This window comes from Pseudophryne corroboree, chromosome 5 (assembly GCF_028390025.1).
Source record: "Pseudophryne corroboree isolate aPseCor3 chromosome 5, aPseCor3.hap2, whole genome shotgun sequence".
Taxonomy (NCBI): domain Eukaryota; kingdom Metazoa; phylum Chordata; class Amphibia; order Anura; family Myobatrachidae; genus Pseudophryne; species Pseudophryne corroboree.
In genome coordinates this window covers 781,757,569-781,777,058 of record NC_086448.1, presented here as the reverse complement: position 1 = coordinate 781,777,058, position 19,490 = coordinate 781,757,569, and positions in this window count along the sequence as shown.

The following is a 19,490-nucleotide window of genomic DNA, read 5'->3' as shown; positions in this document are numbered from 1 at the left end:
AAATTTATCCTTTTTACGTTATCTTTGTTGTACACATCTGAAAGTGGTACATCTTTATCTAGTCCACAATCAGCTAAGAATTGAACTGAGTCGACATTTGAAGGTAAACAAGCTCTTAGCAGTATCTGCCAATCCTTGTTGTTGGGTTCTACAGTGTTACCTAGATCCCTGATGTATTTTTGGCTAGCAACTAAGTCTTTCCTGGGGTCAGGAAATTCGGACACTATTGTTCTTAATTCCATTCGGGAAAATGGAGTGTACATGGCAATGTTCCTTATCGGAGTGGCTCCTGATACATCTGTTTTCCCATTGGGAACTGCTATTACTCTAACAGGGTTAACTCTAACAACCTCATTCTGTGTAGATTCTACAACTTGTGGTGAAATTGTTTCGGTATAATGCATGGTGCCGTACTTACCCGTTGACACGACCTCACCTATCCCTCCGCTAGGGGCTTTCGCTAATCTCGTGGGTGTTGCTGTGCCTACTGTGGTCTCTGCTATGGTGGCCGCTAGAGAGAGAGCTGAAATTGTTGCTGGATCGTCTTCTTGATCACACTCCTGAGGAAAGTTCAAAACAGGGTACATCTTGCACGGGTTAGTAATTGCATGGGTTACTTGGTTAACATCATTAACATTTACAGGGTTACTAAGTGTTTGTGTTTTACAACCCAGTGCGTTTCTCTCCGTAATCAACTTCTCTCCTGCTATGTATGGTGGTGGCGGGGCTGTGGCTATCAGTTTCCTGACTGCCCCAGATCCCGCCGCCAGAGCCAAACCTCTCTGTATCTCACCTTCCTGTTGCCACAACTGTAAATAATCATGATGCTGAATTCGTCTCTTTGTTGATTTTATGAGACATATCCTCCTCCTTAAATTTTGTAACACTTCTGGACTGAAGCTACCTATTCTTGGGAATTTCTCCCTGTCTTGTACAGTCATTCTCTCCCATTCATCACATAAAACCTCTGTGTGACTTCCGTATTTTTCACACATGATGTACCTTGCCGACCCGACTGGTCGGTTCTCTGAATCAACCCGAACCGAGGTTGATCGCCCCCTACCTGAACAATTGGCCCCCATAATCTGCAGGTGTTGCTTACTACTCCTTTGATCTTTATATCACGGTCTTCAGCGAACCCTTACAGCAAACCAAATTATTCAAAATAGGCCGGCGGTGGCGGTTTACCGAGTACCCCACTCACTCGCCCACCTCGACCAATACGACCTGATCACACCGATATGGTGCTGGCGTACTCGATACAGGGCCCTACCAGAAACCTTCTGTTTACTGGAACATATGAGGGTTACCCGCAGGACACTTACTCTTTCCAGTAAAGGTGGGGTTGTTAGATAGTTCCTGAGTGACCAGCGAACTTCCCTTTAAAAATAAAAAATTACACAAATCACGTCAGAATGTACAAATAGCGTTTGTGACCACTTTACTCTAATGGTATTAGGTCAGATTACTAACTACTGCACACAATTACGTGCGGTACAATCGTTCAGTACATAAGCACTACCTGTTATGTACTGAGAGATCAATGGAATCGAAAATTGCGGCTGCGAATTCCTTCAGCCAGAGCTTCCAATGGCCTATATGGGTTTTAGCACCAACCCCCGGGGTTGTGCTTCTTGTACCTTTATAGCGGACCTTCTTGTACCTTGTGACCTCCTGGCCTTGTACCTTGTGACCTCCTGGTCTTGTTACCTTGTGGTCCGCTATACTCTAATGCTCAAATATTATTTAACCAGGGATGCCTCCCTAGCCACCGTATATGTCACTTACACGTATGTCCTTTACGAGTACCCGATTTCTTTTTTTGGTTCAACCTCTAAGTTATATAAACTTATGTATACAAAAACACACTCACTCAACACATGTACACTTTCGTTTCTATATCTATTTCTGCGCAGAAATTTTCTTTAGCCCAGCTGTGTTACCAATTAGGAGCAGGATCTGTTGAACTAAATTTCAAATTTTTCCAAAAATAGATTTGCGTTATTTACCGCGTCGCGTTATCTACCGCTGTGCGTTACTTATCGCCTTTGCGTTACTTATCGCCTTTTCACAACTTGAGCTACGTGGGCGTAACCGGACGCTACGTTGCGTAATGTACGCTGCGTGCGTCTGCCTTTGGATTGCGTACGCTAGTCTTTGTTAGAGACACGTGTACGCAAAACAAAAGATCCACCGTAACACAATTTCTACTTTTATCAATGTAGATGATCCCTGATCGTCTACCGCACACCACACTGACTGCCTTATCTCCCAGACAAGCCGTGTGTTGGTCTATACTTTAACTATTATCTCTACTATGAAATAACAGCAAATCTCTTTTAGTACTTTCTATCAACTATAAAAATTGGCAAACAGGAATAGTGATATACGAAATTGAAAAAAAGAAATGCAGATATATATGTATGCGTGCGTGTATACGCAAGACAGAAGAGAAATAAACAGTTTTAAAAGACACAAGCGTTTTGTTCTTACTTCCGGTTCCCGGATTCCTTCAGCACTCTTTATCTAAGTGAAGCAGACGCTTATCCCGTCAGCACTGCGAGACAACCTCCCACCCTTTGCTGGGGGATAATGTCTGCTGATCTACCTAGTGCAGATATGAGAAGGACAGGACGAGTCCCCAATTGACAATTCTAAATTCTTTTGTCGTATAAACAACCCTTAATGAAGTCTAAGAACACTGTACGCTGATCACTTAAGAAGTACCGTAAGGGTACGCTAGTTGCGTAACGATCGCTCAGCCGAAGGCGAGGCGCTCAAGCGTCACGTTCGCTCACGGCCCAGTGATCACAGGACAACACGTTATTGGCTATGACTAGAGTAATGATTCGCTACGGCGTAGCGGACGCTCGAGACCACGAGGAGATCACCAGCGGCGCAGACGCTCACAACGCTATACCTTTATGTCTAAACCTTTTATCAAAGTAATACACAGAATACCTTAATGTGAATACAGGGTGTAAGTGCAACCTTGTGTAACCTGACTAACTACAAAGCTGCTTGAGCGTCACCGACGCTCAAGTGAACACTTAACACTATGAGAAAAATACACAGATACCTGTTTAGGGTCCAAAGCCTATTATCTGTATTATAACTATTATACTTGCAAAAAGAATCACAGTACAAATGATACACTACAATATAACAGAGACTTCCTAACCAAATAACTATACAAGAAATACAATACAATACTATGCTGATCTAATACAATACGATAATAGTCAATGGGAGATACAAGAGAAAGAGAAGGGTGAGAGAGAGAGAGACGGAGAGAGAGAGAGAGACGGAGAGAGAGAGATTGGCTGAGAGAGAGAGATTGGCTCACAGTAAGACAATGATTACGGAGAGAAACTTACGCACAAAGGGTATGATCGCATGCGCCTCGATATCCAGCTCCCGATTATCAGCAAGAAAACCGTTGATGAGAGTGAAAGTTGGATATGGTCGGCCTGCCTATTTATGCCCCACACACAATGCAATCTCATAGTCCCTACAATCCCATTGTCCATTGGACGAAGGAATTCGGCCCCGCATCATAACAAAAGGTCATAGGTTGATTCATACAGGTGGGCTGTGACGATTTCCAACAGCTCAGGTGGGTGGGAAACTGGGTTTCCCGCCGCATACCTGAGTATGAGTAAATAATAGAAATGGACATAAACTTCTTATGTCCATAACTATCCGCACGAGCGATTAATACGCTCCAAACCAACACCGGAATATTGTTAATTAAATACTCTTCCGATGGGTACCAAACACTGCTGTATGATTCCTGTTAGACCCTTCGCACAATACAAAGAGGGATTCCTCCGTTCAGGGACATTCTATATTAACCAAACTTTCAGAATCTATCAAAGGGACCATGGTCTACAAACTACATTAATTGTGAAAATATGTAACGAATGAGTCGCACGCTAAGGTTACATAAACTCTACCGTAAATACGCATACCGTGCGTCCGCGGGTGCACGCTATTGCGGGTATGCGCCTTCACGGGAGAGCGTACGCATGCGCAGCGCAGACCAGTGTGCGGTGCAAATATGGCAGAGTGTATGGGGATATTTTTCTGACTTTGACAGCGACGTCCTGTATCATGTATCCTGTACTCTCATGTCCCCAGGTCCGGTGTCCCTTCTCCCCCTCATATCCCTATGTCTCGTGATGCCCCCTCCCCCCTCATGTGCCCCGGTATTGTGTCATTCCCCTTCATGTTCCACGGTCTTGTGTCCCAAACTCCCCCTCTCCACCCATGTCCTATGTCACCACCTTCCCTCTCATGTGCCAATGTTCCGTGAAAACCCCCCAGGTACTGTGTTCCTCTCTCATGTCCCCATACCATGTGTCCTTCCTCCTCCTCTCCACCTCCCTCATGTCTCAATCATGTCCAGTGTCACCGCCTTCCCCTTCATGTGCCTAGGACCTGCGTCATTCCCCCTCATGTGCTAGGTCCTGTGTCCAAACTCCTCCCATGTCCTATGTCACCACCTTCCCCCTCATGTGCCAAGGGTCTGTAAAAAAAACCCACGTCCTGTGTTAATCCCCCCTCATGCCCCCAGGTCTTGTGTACCTCAAACCCCACCCCCCCCATTTCCCTTGTCGTCCTCTCCTCCCCTCATGTGACAAGAACCTTTGTCATCCCCCTAAGTCCTGTGTCACCCCCCCCCCCCCATATGTCCCCAGGTCCTGTGTCCCTCCTCCCCTCACCCCCTCATGTCTTGTGACACCCACTTCATGTGCCCAGGTCCTGTGTCAACCCCCAAGGTCCTGTGTCACCTCCCTCTCCTCATGGTCCTAGGTTTTGTGTCTCTCCTTCTTCTGCCCCACTTATGTCCCATGTCACCCCCTGCCCACTCATGTACTTAGTTCCCTTGTCACCTCCTCTCATGTACCCAGGCCCTGTGTCCCACCTCCCCTCCCACCCTCATGTCCCGTTTCGCCCCCTCACCCTTCATGTGCCCAGGTCCTGTGTCACGGCATCACCAGGCTCGTCCATCCCTGCAGCTCTTTGTGGAAGCATGGGCAACCAACGGGAGACCCGTTAACAGCAGTGTCCCGGAACAGCACCATATGGACTCAGGTGAGTGTGATTGTGACAGAACTGGTTACACAGAGTGCATCGGGAAGCGGTTACAATACCGCCAGTTGGGATCTCGGCGATCACAATGCAGAAGCTGGAATCCCGACAAGCGGTGAAATGCAGATGCCAGAATACCAGCAACACAGGCTATTGTCCTTCTGTGGGTGTCCACGACACCCCAAGAGGGAGAATATAACTTGTGGTGAGTGCTGCGAGCCACTGTGCCCGCAGTGTGGTGAGCGCAGCGAGCCCGAAAGGGGCTTTCTACCTCGCTGCCAGCATACTGGTGGCCAGGATGCCGCTGTCGGTTTACTGACGGCCGGTATCCCAGCCACCGGTATATCATACTGAACCCAGTGCATCCCACCCTGTGGCTCGAGCCTAGCCTGGCTAGTCACAATACTGCCTTCACACACCTTTATCTCTCTCTCCTTTCCTGGCTGGAAAGGGAGGTGGTGGTGGTGGGGTGCAGTAGACCAAAGTTTTGCCTAGGGTGCTAAGAAACCTTGCACCGGCCCTGGTTACAGAGAATAAGTATTTACATAAAACTAAAGAAAAAATCAGCAGCTGCCTGTGATATTGGTTGTATGTGCTGTGATGGTAAATACCAGGGGCATATGTATCAATTATCAGGTTTCAGACATGGGGATTCGAATTCGCAATCTGACTATCAAATATACGTTATTGTAAGAACTTACCGTTGATAACGGTATTTCTCATAAGTCCACAGGTTCCACAGGATAACAATGGGATATGATGGAGCGACAGCGGATTGGCACCAAACAATCACAAGCTTTCAGTCCTCCCAGGATGCAATGGGCCCGTCCATATATCCCCGCCCACTGGCTCAGGCAAATCAGTTGTATTCCAAAGCATTTAGGCAGGAGCATCATGTAGAGCCCTAATCAGGCAAGAAGAACACACATGCACACCCTTCCGCACAAGAAGGAAGAGGTTTAGTGAGTAGAAAGATCCTCAAATCAGGTGCGTCAGGGTGAGATCCCTGTGAAACCTGTGGATTTAGGAGAAATACCGTTATCAACGGTAAGTTCTTACCATAACGTATATTTCTCCGGCAGGGTCCAAAGGTTATCCACAGGATAACAATGGGATTTCCCAAAGCAATTTAGTGGTGGGGACGCTCCTGATTGGACAGGAGAACCTTTCACCCGAATTCAGCGTCATGAGAGGCAAAAGTATCCAAAGAATAATGTCTAATGAATGTGTTAATGGAAGACCATGTGGCTGCCTTACATATCTGTTCTGCTGAAGCACCATTTTGTGCTGCCCATGAAGGACTTACCTTACGAGTAGAGTGAGCAGAGACATTATCCGGAACAGGGAGATCAGCTCGAGAATATGCTTCTGAAATCGTCATTCGAAGCCATCTTGCCAGCGTCTGTTTAGTAGCAGGCCATCCTCTCTTGTGAAATCCGTAGAGAATGAAGAGAGAATCTGTCTTTCTGATGGCACTGGTACGATCCACGCAGATCCTTAATGCCCGGACTACGTCCAGCAAAACATATCCCGCAGAAAGTCCCGATACCTGAAAAGCCAGGACTACAATTTCTTCATTAAGGTGGAATTTAGACACCACCTTCGGAAGATACCCAGACCTAGTTCTGAGAACTGCTTTATCTGGATAAAAAATCAGAAAAGGAGAACGACAAGACAGCGCTCCTAAATCTGATACTCTTCTAGCTGATGACATAGTCAGTAGAAATAGAACTTTAGCTGTCAACCATTTAAGATCCACTTTATTGAGTGGTTCAAATGGAGCAACTTGAAGTGCTTTCAGGACTAAATTTAAGTCCCAAGGCACTGTAGGAGTAACAAAGGGAGGTTGAATGCGCAGCACTCCCTGGAAGAAAGTGCGCACATCCTGTAAATTTGTAATTTTCTTTTGGAACCATACAGTCAATGCTGATACCTGTATTCTCAAGGAAGCCACCTTCAAACCTTTATCCACTCCCGCCTGAAGGAAATCTAAGACCCTAGAAATTTGGAAAGATTTCGGGTCCATATTTCTTTCACTGCACGAATGAATATAGGCTTGCCATATTCAGTGATAAATGCGAGCTGAGGAGGGTTTCCTTGCTCTGAGCATTGTTTGAATTACCTGTTGTGAGAATCCTCTTGACTTCAGGATAGAGGTTTCAAGAGCCACGCCGTCAATGATAGTCGATCCAGATGCCTGTATTAACAAGGACCCTGCATTAGTAGATCTGGACGTTGAGGGAGCAGAAGTGGAGCATCCATCGAAATTCTCTGCAAATCTGTGTACCAATGCCTTCTGGGCCAAGCCGGAGCTATTAGAATCACAGCACCCTTTGCTTCTTTTATTTTCCTCAGCACCCTGGGTAGCAGGATGATCGGAGGAAACAGAACCGCCAGATGAATTCCCATTTCACTGACAGGCGTCCACAAAGATTGCTCCGGGATCCTTTGTTCTTGACCCGTATATGGGTACTTTGTTGTTCAGACGGGACGCCATGAGATCTATCTCTGGCAACCCCCACTTGTCTACTAGAGTCTGAAAGACCTCCGGGTGTAGAGCCCATTCGCTTGCCTGAATGGCATGTCGACTGAGAAAGTCCGCTTCCAAGTTTAGGACTCCCGGAACGAATACTGCGGATAATGCTGGAAGATGGAGTTCTGCCCATTTTAGTATGTGACTTACCTCCTTCATTGCTGTTTGACTGCGCGTTCCTCCCTGATGGTTGAGGTACGCTACCGCTGTTACATTGTCCGAGCTTATCTGGACTGGTCTTCCTTGAAGAGTGTCCTTTGCCTGAATCAGTGCTATGTATATGGCCCGAAGTTCTAACAGATTTATTGTCAGGCGGCTTTCTTGTGGTCCATTGTCCCTGGAACCATAATCTCCTGGACACTGCTCCCCAGCCCTGAAGACTGGCATCTGTTGTCAGGATCTCCCAATCTGATATCCAAAAGGGTCTCCCCTTGTCTAGATGAGATATTTGTAGCCACCAGGCTAATGACTTTCTTACCTTGTGTGAAAGTACCATAGTCTGTTTCTGTATTGTCTGATGTACTCCATTCCATCTGACCAGAATCAGACGCTGCAAAGGTCTTGAGTGGAATTGTGCATATTCCACCATGTCGAATGTAGACACCATTAAACCCATCAGTCGCATTGCGTGGATTGATATAGTTTGACTGTGTAACAACTCCTGAGATCTTAACTGTACCTTGGCTATCTTGTCCTGAGGTAAAAATATTTTCTGCAGACTTGAATACAGTACAGCCCCCAAGTGAGTCATCCTATGTGATGGAACTAGAGACGATTTTGCCCAATTTATGAGCCATCCGTGCCTCTGCAGACATTTTATTGTCTGTTGGAGATGGTCCAGGAGCATTTCCTGTGATTGTGCTAGAATTAACAGGTCGTCGAGGTATGGAAAAATTCTTATCCCCTGCTTGCGAAGATAATCTGCCATAACCACCATAATCTTGGTAAATACTCTGGGTGCCGTGGCTAACCCAAAAGGTAATGCCTGGAACTGAAAATGCTGCTGGAGGATAGCGAACCTGAGATAGCACTGATGGGACAGTGCTATAGGAACATGTAGGTTAGCATCCTGAATATCCAGGGATACCATATAATCCCCTGGTTCCATGGCCAAAACTATGGAGCGTAACGTCTCCACGTGAAACTGAGGTACCCAAATGTATTTGTTCAGCAGTTTGAGATTGAGAATTGGCCGGAATGACCCATTTGGCTTCTGAACCAAAACAGGTTGGAGTAAAACCCCTGTCCCCGTTGTGCAGGGGGTACTGGAATAATTACTCCTTACTGAAGCAATTTCTGAACTGCTTCTTGCAAAGCCCTGGCCTTCGTCTCGACCCGAGATGGGCTGGTGCAGAAGAACCTTCGAGGAGGATGCTTCTTGAAGGGAAAAACATACCCCAGAGATACTACTTCTTGCACCCAGGCATCTGTTGTAGACTGTTGCCAGATCTGTGCAAACTGAAGAAGTCGGCCCCCTACCTTGGGGTCCCCCCAGGAGGAGGCCCGCACCATCAAACTGATGGCTTATTCTCTGGTTTTGAGGCTGGCGTTCTGGTAGCCCATTGCTTTTTCGCCTTACCAAATTTATTACATTGGGGCTGCTTACGATCACTTTTTCCTTTTGCTTTTCCATGTGACCCTAAGGGCCGAAAAGTAAGACCCCTACGTTTGGGGTTATATGTGGAAGGAAATTTTACCTTTTTGGAGTCTGCTTCTGACTCCAGAATATCTGTCAATTCCTTAGCAAAGATTCCAGAACTTTCTTAGATTCTGAATCAGCTTTCCATGTACGTAACCAAAGTGCCCTGGAGGCAATAGTGCCCATATCTATTTCTGCTTCTTCCAAGAATATAGCAGCCTGTTTAATGTGAGCTATATAGGATTCTTGCTCCCTTGAAGGTGCTGAAAGACCGTCTTCCAGTACCTCTATCCAGGCAGCAACTGCTTATGCCATCCAAGCTGAAGCCATGGCTGGTCTTATGACTGCCCCAGACAGAGAAAATATGTTTTTCAGAAAATCATCCACTCTCCTATCCGTGACATCATCCAAAGACGTTGATGGCAAAGGCAATATAGATTTTCGCACTAATCGCATGACATGCGTATCGACTTTGGGAGCCATTTCCCATTTTAAACAGTCCCCAGCTGGAAAAGGATAATTGGAATCCCATTTTTTGGGAATTCTATATTTTTTACTGGGTGTAGCCCAAGCCTCTTCCATGATTTCCGTTAGCTGGTCTGACCCTGGAAACTCAGTCTTACCTGCTTTGGGCCGTTTAAATACAGGTGCCTTGGTTTTTAACACAGGCTCTGCTGAATCCTTTAAGGATAGAATTGTCTTTATTGCTCTAATCAACTCAGCTATATCCACCGAGCTAAGACCTTATACTTGTTCCTCGTATGCCGAAGTAGAGCATATAGAGCTTTCATCGTCCGATGAATCATCCTGTGTAGCCTGTGAAGTTGACGGTTTACTTACACTAGGTTTATCAGCTTGTCTCTTTGGAGAAGCTGGTGAGGGAAAAGATATAACGTTAGTAGGGAGCTGCATGTATGGGTTATTAGTGTACCCCATTCCTGGTAGTGAAGCTGTAGGAAGTACCCGTTCAGCTATACTGGACAAGGTCTGTGCAAACATTGCCCAAGGCGGATCTATCTGTACCTGATGTTGAACAGGGATTTGCCTTGTAATCTGCTGAAATGCAAAACAATTTGCACATAAACCATCCTGTACCAGATCCTGAGAGGATAATACAGTTTTGCAAGACAAACATGATATGAGTGTTGGTGTTGCTGTGAGTGTACCCTCGTCACCTTTGCCGCTCTTAGACATGATAATCAGGACTTGCACGGTGTACTACACAATTTGTGACTGTAATCACTTTAACTCACTTAAGTGATATCAATCTGACCCTACCCATGCACCAGCATTGAGGACCAGAAGAAACAACTGACAAACATATATTAAAGTCAGCAATCACACTAGCAGTCAGTCACATGTTGTATATTAGTCATATGAGCATATAATCAACTACAAACACATTTGAAAGTATGTAGGAGTACATATTACTGAATTCTGTTTTATACAGATATTAAAGTATTCAGACGCATTGCGAAGAAAACCACAGTAATGTACACAGACTCATATGCAAAAGGCACTAAAACTTAACTATTCATACTGACAAAAGTAGATAGAAATTTAGTGCTGTATAACCCGTACTCAGTAGAGTGGGATACAGGGAGACTCACCTCACTTCCAAGATCGATCGATACGTTAGCGAACGCTGAGTGGATCCAGACGCTACTAGTGTACACTGCCGCTCCAGGAACTTTAGGTGGACACAGATGCACTGTGCATACAGACGCACCGGTCATACAGGCGCCTGTACTGCGACAGGGTCTCTTTGCGGTAGCGCTTAGTGAACACAGATGCAGCGGCCTATGCTGCGACCGAGACCCCTCGTGGTAGCGTCTGAGACGGAAGTGAGGCAACAATTCATGGCGGGAGACTCGCGGAAACTGGTCATGAACTGTGGGGAGGGGCTACCAGGAGAGCATCTAACTTCCCACTGCTGACATCAACCCTAGGGATTGCAGCCTCATACTAATCCTGGTGCCTTATGATCCCTAAGGCCTAGCGCTGGAGCACCCGTGGTGGCGGCCCGTCAGCTACTGTTTGGTAGTCTCCTCCCAATACAGTGCGGCTGTGTCCGAATTCCCCGACTACGTGGAACCGATGCCTTACCTTCTCCCCGTGCTCCGGCCACAGCCTGGTAACGTCTGATGGACCTGCTAGTATATCAGACACAGATGCCCGTCGAGACAGCACTGTACACATGGGTAAGCGTTGTTGCGACCCGGCGGGGAGTTTTTGGAGCGACTCTTTCCAATATGCGTATAAGACGCGGTTAGGAAAAGTCACTCAAAAACATAGTAAGACTATAAAAATAAAATAAGAAAGCTTAGGGCTGCCAAGAACAGCAGCCCTCTGACCATGGTCCGGCTCCTGCCGCACCAAACAAAAAAACTGATTTGCCTGAGCCAGTGGGCGGGGATATATGGACGGGCCCGTTGCATCCTGGGAGGACTGAAAGCTTGTGATCGTTTGGTGCCAATCCGCTGTCGCTCCATCATATCCCATTGTTATCCTGTGGATAACCTGTGGACCCAGCCAGAGAAATACCACATGCAGGGACAGTGGCTACCATGGGAACCCGTCCCTGTGATATGTTCGGAGTGAAGTGACCGCATCAGCAGTCTCTACACTCCTCTATCGGTACCCCTGAGCGCTATTGTGCGTGGACCTATACTGACCACACGTTTGGGGCCCATTGCCGGTAATTATTGCCCGTAGCTCTGCATCCCCCTATGGAACCTATGGGGGCTGAGGCTGCTGTCGGAACTGGAGGGACATCAGTAGAGATAGGAGATACCTGCTAGGGTCCCTTCTTCATACATTGGGGTGATATTTAATATTTGCAGGTATACCTCGAAAATGGGTGTCTCCAGGAGACATGCTGCAAATATTTAATGATAAAACGGCCCCTTAGTAAGAAATAGTGACTGTTATGTTTCAGTAATACCTCCTCTCAATGCTACACTTCACAACAGAACTATAAAAATTGTTTTGGGCACGCTGGGCAAGCAGGTAGCGATATTAGTTCTGTCCGTGGTGTAAGGCCCTATTGCTGGTAAAGTATACACTAGACAGGCAGCTGTCATTGGGATTTGTTAATCAGAAACGTTAGAGGTCTTACACTGAGAATAAGGATTCTCTTATCCAATGTATGGCTAACACCGAACCATTGCAGAAATGTTACCGCTATATGGGATGAAATTGTGTTTTTTTTTTTTTTTTACAGTGTCAGGTTTAGCTGTCTGCAATGAGGATGGTTGCGTTGATGGATTGGGATATTCTGCGGGTAAGCGGGGGAGGGACCTTCTCACCCGAGGGTTGTGGATCAAAAGATCGACCATGAATAGGCCAACAATCAATAGGTTGCCATGCATTAGGTCTATAGGGTCAAAATGTAGACATGGAAACTGGACAGTACAAATGGTCGACATGGTTAAAAGGTCGACAAGGAAATGATCAACACAAAAATGGTTGATACGTTTTTATGTTGTCTTGTATATTTAACCATATCTAAGCCAAATTAGTGGAAACGTGTACCCTCGCAGGCTCACCATGCTTCAGGTAAGGTGCTCCGCTCTGCTACTGCAGTGCTTGGCATAGGTTACTACCGTATATACTCGAGTATAAGTCGACCCGAATATAAGTCGAGGCACCTAATTTTACCACAAAAAACTGGGAAAAATTACTGACTCGAGTATAAGCCTAGGGTGGGAAATGCACGGTGCCAGGGGTTTTCATGCTCAGGGTGTCATGCTCGTTGCCAGGGGTTTCATGCGGTAGGTGTTATGCTTGTTGCCAGGGGGTAATGCTTGTTGCTAGGGTTGTGCCCCCAGTGCCATATATACCCCCAGTGACAGATATCCCCCCACAGTGCCAGATAAAAACATGCCCCCGTTGCTTTGCCCCCAGTAGTTATGCCCCTTCTTTGCCCCCAGTAGTTGTGCCCCCTCTTTCATTGCCCCCAGTAGTTATGCCCTCTCTTTCTTTGCCCCCAGTAGTTGTGCCCCCTCTTTCATTGCCCCCAGTAGTTATGACCCCTCTTTCTTTGCCCCCAGTAGTTGTGCCCCTTTCTTTGCCCCCAGTAGTTGTGCCCCCTCTTTCTTTGCCCCCTGTTGCTGTGCCCCCGTCGCCGCTTACAAACACACAAACACACACAAAAACAATACTTACCACTGCCCCGCTCCTGCTTCCCGACCGCTTCTTCTGCTGCTGCGCTGCTCCGCTCCGTCTGTCCGCCCGCTTCCCGGCACCCGATCATCTTTATGGGAGAAACGTCATGACGTCTCTCCCATAGCAACGCCGCACAGACACTAGAGGTCAATAATGACCTCTAGTGTCTGTCCCTGGAGCCGGCTGCAGCGGACGCCCACACAGCCCACGGCGTCTGCTGCAGCCGTTGACTCGAGTATAAGCCGAGGGGGGCTTTTTCAGCATAGAAAAATGTGCTGAAAAAGTCGGCTTATACTCGAGTATATACGGTAATCCCAATCGTAGCCCATGTGGATGGTAATGATGAGAGTTGAAAATAAGATTTTACTCACCGGTAAATCTATTTCTCGTAGTCCGTAGTGGATGCTGGGACTCCGTAAGGACCATCGGGAATAGCGGCTCCGCAGGAGACTGGGCACAACTAAAGAAAGCTTTAGGACTACCTGGTGTGCACTGGCTCCTCCCACTATGACCCTCCTCCAGACCTCAGTTAGGATACTGTGCCCGGAAGAGCTGACACAATAAGGAAGGATTTTGAATCCCGGGTAAGACTCATACCAGCCACACCAATCACACCGTATAACTCGTGATACTATACCCAGTTAACAGTATGAAATATAACTGAGCCTCTCAACAGATGGCTCAACAATAACCCTTTAGTTAGGCAATAACTATAAACAAGTATTGCAGACAATCCACACTTGGGATGGGCACCCAGCATCCACTACGGACTACGAGAAATAGATTTACCGGTGAGTAAAATCTTATTTTCTCTGACGTCCTAAGTGGATGCTGGGACTCCGTAAGGACCACGGGGATTATACCAAAGCTCCCAAACGGGCGGGAGAGTGCGGATGACTCTGCAGCACCGAATGAGCAAACTCTAGGTCCTCCTCAGCCAGGGTATCAAACTTGTAGACTGTTGCAAAAATGTTTGAACCCGACCAAGTAACAGCTCGGCAAAGTTGTAAAGCCGAGACCCCTCGGGCAGCCGCCCAAGAAGAGCCCACTTTCCTCGTGGAATGGGCTTTTACAGATTTAGGGTGCGGCAGTCCAGCCGCAGCATGTGCAAGTTGAATCGTGCTACAGATCCAGCGAGCAATAGTCTGCTTAGAAGCAGGGGCACCCAGCTTGTAGGGTGCATACAGGATAAATAGCGAGTCAGTTTTCCTGACTTCAGCCGTCCTGGAAACATACTTTTCAGGGCCCTGACTACGTCCAGTAACTTGGAATCCTCCAAGTCCCAAGTAGCCGCAGGCACCACAATAGGTTGGTTCACATGAAAAACTGATACCACCTTAGGAAGGAATTGGGAACGAGTCCTCAATTCCGCCTTATCCATATAATATACAGATAAGGGCTTTTGTATGACAAAGCCGCCAATTCTGATACACTCCTGGCCGACGCCACGGCCCACAGCATGACCACTTTTCACGTGAGGTATTGTAGCTCCACGGATTTAAGTGGCTCAACCCAATGCGACTTCAGGAAATCCAACACCACGTTGAGATCCCACGGTGCCACTTGAGGCACAAACGGGGGCTGACTATGCAGCACTCCCTTAACAAAAGTCCGAACTTCAGGCAGTGAAGCCAGTTCTATTTTGGAAGAAAATCGATAGAGCCGAAATCTGGACCTTCATGGAACCCAATTTTAGGCCCATAGTCACCTCTGACTGTAGGAAGTGCAGAAATCGACCTAGCTGAAATTTCTCCTTTGGGGCCTTCCTGGCCTCACAGCACGCAACATATTTCCACCATATGCGGTGATAATGGTTTGCGTTCACTTCTTTCCTAGCTTTAAATAGCGTAGGGATAACTTCCTCTGGAATGCCCTTTTCCTTCAGGATCCGGCGTTCAACCGCCATGCCGTCAAACGCAGCCGCGGTACGTCTTGGAACAGACAGGCCCCCTGCTGCAGCAGGTCCTGTCTGAGCGGCAGAGGCCATGGGTCCTCTGAGATCATTTCTTGGAGTTCTGGTTACCAAGCTCTTCTTGGCCAACCCGGAACAATGGGGTAAATTTACTAACATTCGTAATTTTCGGAAAAAGGTCAAAGTTCAATCACGAATGACATCGAAAGTGTAAAACTGCAACTTTTTGAATTTATTACGCCTAATTTACTAAGCTGTCGTATTCGGATTTTTCATTTGTTCCGATGTCGATGTCATTCGGGTTTTTTTCCCGTTTTTTACGGCAGTGATTAGCAAAACACTGCCGACTTTATCACAATGAATCTCGGCCGGATCTGTGTGATCCGTGCTGGGATTCATTTTTTTTTTTTTTTTTAAATAAACACTGTAAAACTTAAAAAAAAATTGCGTGGGGTCCCCCCTCCTAAGCATAACCAGCCTCGGGCTCTTTGAGCCGATCCTGGTTGCAGAAATATGGGGGAAAAAAATGACATGGGTTCCCTCATATTTAAGCAACCAGCATCGGGCTCTGCGCCTGGTCCTGGTTCCAAAAATACGGGGGACAAAAAGAGTAGGGGTCCCCCGTATTTTTAAAACCAGCACCGGGCTCCACTAGCTGGACAGATAATGCCACAGCCGGGGGTCACTTTTATATAGTGCCCTGCGGCCGTGGCATCAAAAATCCAACTAGTCACCCCTGGCCGGGGTACCCTGGGGGAGTGGGGACCCCTTCAATCAAGGGGTCCCCCCCCCCCAGCCACCCAAGGGCCAGGGGTGAAGCCCGAGGCTGTCCCCCCCATCCAATTGGCTGCGGATGGGGGGCTGATAGCCTTTTGTGAAAATGAAAAGATATTGTTTTTAGTAGCAGTACTACAAGGCCCAGCAAGCCTCCCCCGCATGCTGGTACTTGGAGAACCACAAATACCAGCATGCGGCGGAAAAACGGGCCCGCTGGTACCTGTAGTACTACTACTACTAAAAAAATACCCAAAAAAAGACAATACACACACACCTTGAAAGTAAAGTTTTATTACATGCATCCACACAAACATACATACATACTTACCTTATGTTCACACGAGGGTCTGTCCTCTTCTCCAGTAGAATCCATGGGGTACCTGTTGAATAAATTCTACTCACCAGATCCAGGGTCCCAGGCTCCTCGTAGCATCCATTTGTAATCCACGTACTTGAATAAAATAAAAAAACGGAGAGCCGAGCCACGCACTGAAAGGGGACCCATGTTTGCACATGGGCCCCCTTTCCCCGAATGCCAGAAACCCACTCTGACTGATGTCTAAGTGGGTTTCTTCAGCCAATCAGGGAGCGCCACGTTGTAGCACCCTCCTGATCGGCTGTGTGCTCCTGTACTGTCTGACAGGCGGCACACGGCAGTGTTACAATGTAGCGCCTATGCGCTCCATTGTAACCAATGGTGGGAACTTTCTGCCCTGCGGTTGACCGAAAGTGACCTCACCGCTGAGCAGAAAGTTCCCACCATTGGTTACAATGGAGCGCATAGGCGCTACATTGTAACACTGCCGTGTGCCGCCTGTCAGACAGTACAGGAGCACACAGCCGATCAGGAGGGTGCTACAACGTGGCGCTCCCTGATTGGCTGAAGAAACCCACTTAGACATCAGTCAGAGTGGGTTTCAGGCATTCAGGGAAAGGGGGCCCATGTGCAAACATGGGTCCCCTTTCAGTGCGTGGCTCGGCTCTCCGTTTTTTTATTTTATTCAAGTACGTGGATTACAAATGGATGCTACGAGGAGCCTGGGACCCTGGATCTGGTGAGTAGAATTTATTCAACAGGTACCCCATGGATTCTACTGGAGAAGAGGACAGACCCTCGTGTGAACATAAGGTAAGTATGTATGTATGTTTGTGTGGATGCATGTAATAAATCTTTACTTTCAAGGTGTGTGTGTCTTGTCTTTTTTTGGGTATTTTTTTAGTAGTAGTACTACAGGTACCAGCGGGCCCGTTTTTCCGCTGCATGCTGGTACTTGTGGTTTTCCAAGTACCAGCATGCGGGGGAGGCTTGCTGGGCCTTGTAGTACTGCTACTAAAAACAATATCTTTTCATTTTCACAAAAGGCTATCAGCCCCCCATCCGCAGCCAATTGGATGGGGGGGGACAGCCTCGGGCTTCACCCCTGGCCCTTGGGTGGCTGGGGGAGGGACCCCTTGATTGAAGGGGTCCCCACTCCCCCAGGGTACCCCGGCCAGGGGTGACTAGTTGGATTTTTGATGCCACGGCCGCAGGGCACTATATAAAAGTGACCCCCGGCTGTGGCATTATCTGTCCAGCTAGTGGAGCCCGGTGCTGGTTTTAAAAATACGGGGGACCCCTACTCTTTTTGTCCCCCGTATTTTTGGAACCAGGCGCAGAGCCCGATGCTGGTTGCTTAAATATGGGGTAACCCCTGTCAATTTTTTCCCCATATTTCTGCAACCAGGATCGGCTCAAAGAGCCCGAGGCTGGTTATGCTTAGGAGGGGGGACCCCACGCAATTTTTTTAAAGAAAATAACCACTTTCCCACCCCTTCCCACTGATATACATGCACGGATCTCATGGATCCCTGCATGCCTATACAATCACGGATTAAAAAAGCAGGTCTGTTTTTTTTTAGCACTTTTTTACGAGTTGTAATTTTTCACGGCAGTGTTTGTTTTTTTTTTGCTTTGCACTTCTTAGTAAATTACCGAGATTCATAGTTAAACAGCCGCGTTTTGACCGATGGTGTATTCATTCGTAATTTTTTTGTTGGACTTCCAAAAAATTACGAATGCCCTCATCACTGCCGTGATTATTGCTTAGTAAATTACCGAGATGACACTTTGATGAAAAAACGGCATCTCGGTCAAAATCGGGACCTTAGTAAATTTACCCCAATGAGTATAGTTCTTACTCCTCTCCTTCTTATTATTCTCATTACCCTGGGTAAGAGAGGCAGAGAAGGGAACACATACACCGACTGGTACACCCACAGTGTTACCAGAGCGTCCACAGCTATCGCCTGAGGGTCCCTTGACCTGGCGCAATATATTTGTAGCTTTTTGTTGAGGCGGGACGCCATCATGTCCACCTGTGGCCTTTCCCAACGGTGTACAATCATTTGGAAAACTTCTGGATGAAGTCCCCACTCTCCCGGGTGGAGGTCGTGTCTTCTGAGAAAGTCTGCTTCTCAGTTGTCCACTCCGGGAATGAACACTGCTGACAGTGCTAACACATGATTTTCCGCCCATCGGAGAATCCTTGTGGCTTCTGCCATTGCCATCCTGCTTCTTGTGCCGCCCTGTCGGTTTACATGAGCGACCGCCGTGATGTTGTCTGACTGGATCAGCACCGGCCGGTGTTGAAGCAGGGGTCTAGCCTGACTTAGGGCATTGTAAATGGCCCTTAGTTCCAGAATATTTATGTGTAGGGAAGTCTCCTGACTTTTCCATAGCCTTGGAAGTTTCTTCCCTGTGTGACTGCCCCCCAGCCTCGAAGGCTGGCATCCGTGGTCACCAGGACCCAGTCCTGTAAGCCGAATCTGCGGCCCCCTAGAAGATGAGCACTCTGCAGCCACCACAACAGCGACACCCTGGCCCTTGGAGACAGGGTTATCCGCCGATGCATCTGAAGATGCGACCCGGACCACTTGTCCAACAGATCCCACTGGAAAATCCTTGCATGGGACCTGGCGAATGGAATTTCTTCGTAAGAAGCTACCATCCTTCCCAGGGCTCGCGTGCATTGATGCACCGACACCTGTATACGTATTAGGAGGTCTCTGTCTAGAGACGACAACTCCTTGGACTTCTCCTCCGGGAGAAACTCTTTTTATCCTGTTCTGTGTCCAGAACCATACCCAGGAACAGTAGACGCGTCGTAGGAACCAGCTGCGACTTTGGAATATTCAGAATCCAGCCGTGCTGTTGTAGCACTTCCCGAGATAGTGCTACTCCGCCGAACAACTGCTCCCTGGACCTCGCCTTTATAAGGAGATCGTCCAAGTACAGGATAATTATTTCAGCCATTACCTTGGTAAATACCTCGGTGCCGGGGAGAGACCAACGGCAACGTCTGGAATTGGTAATGACAATCCTGTACCAC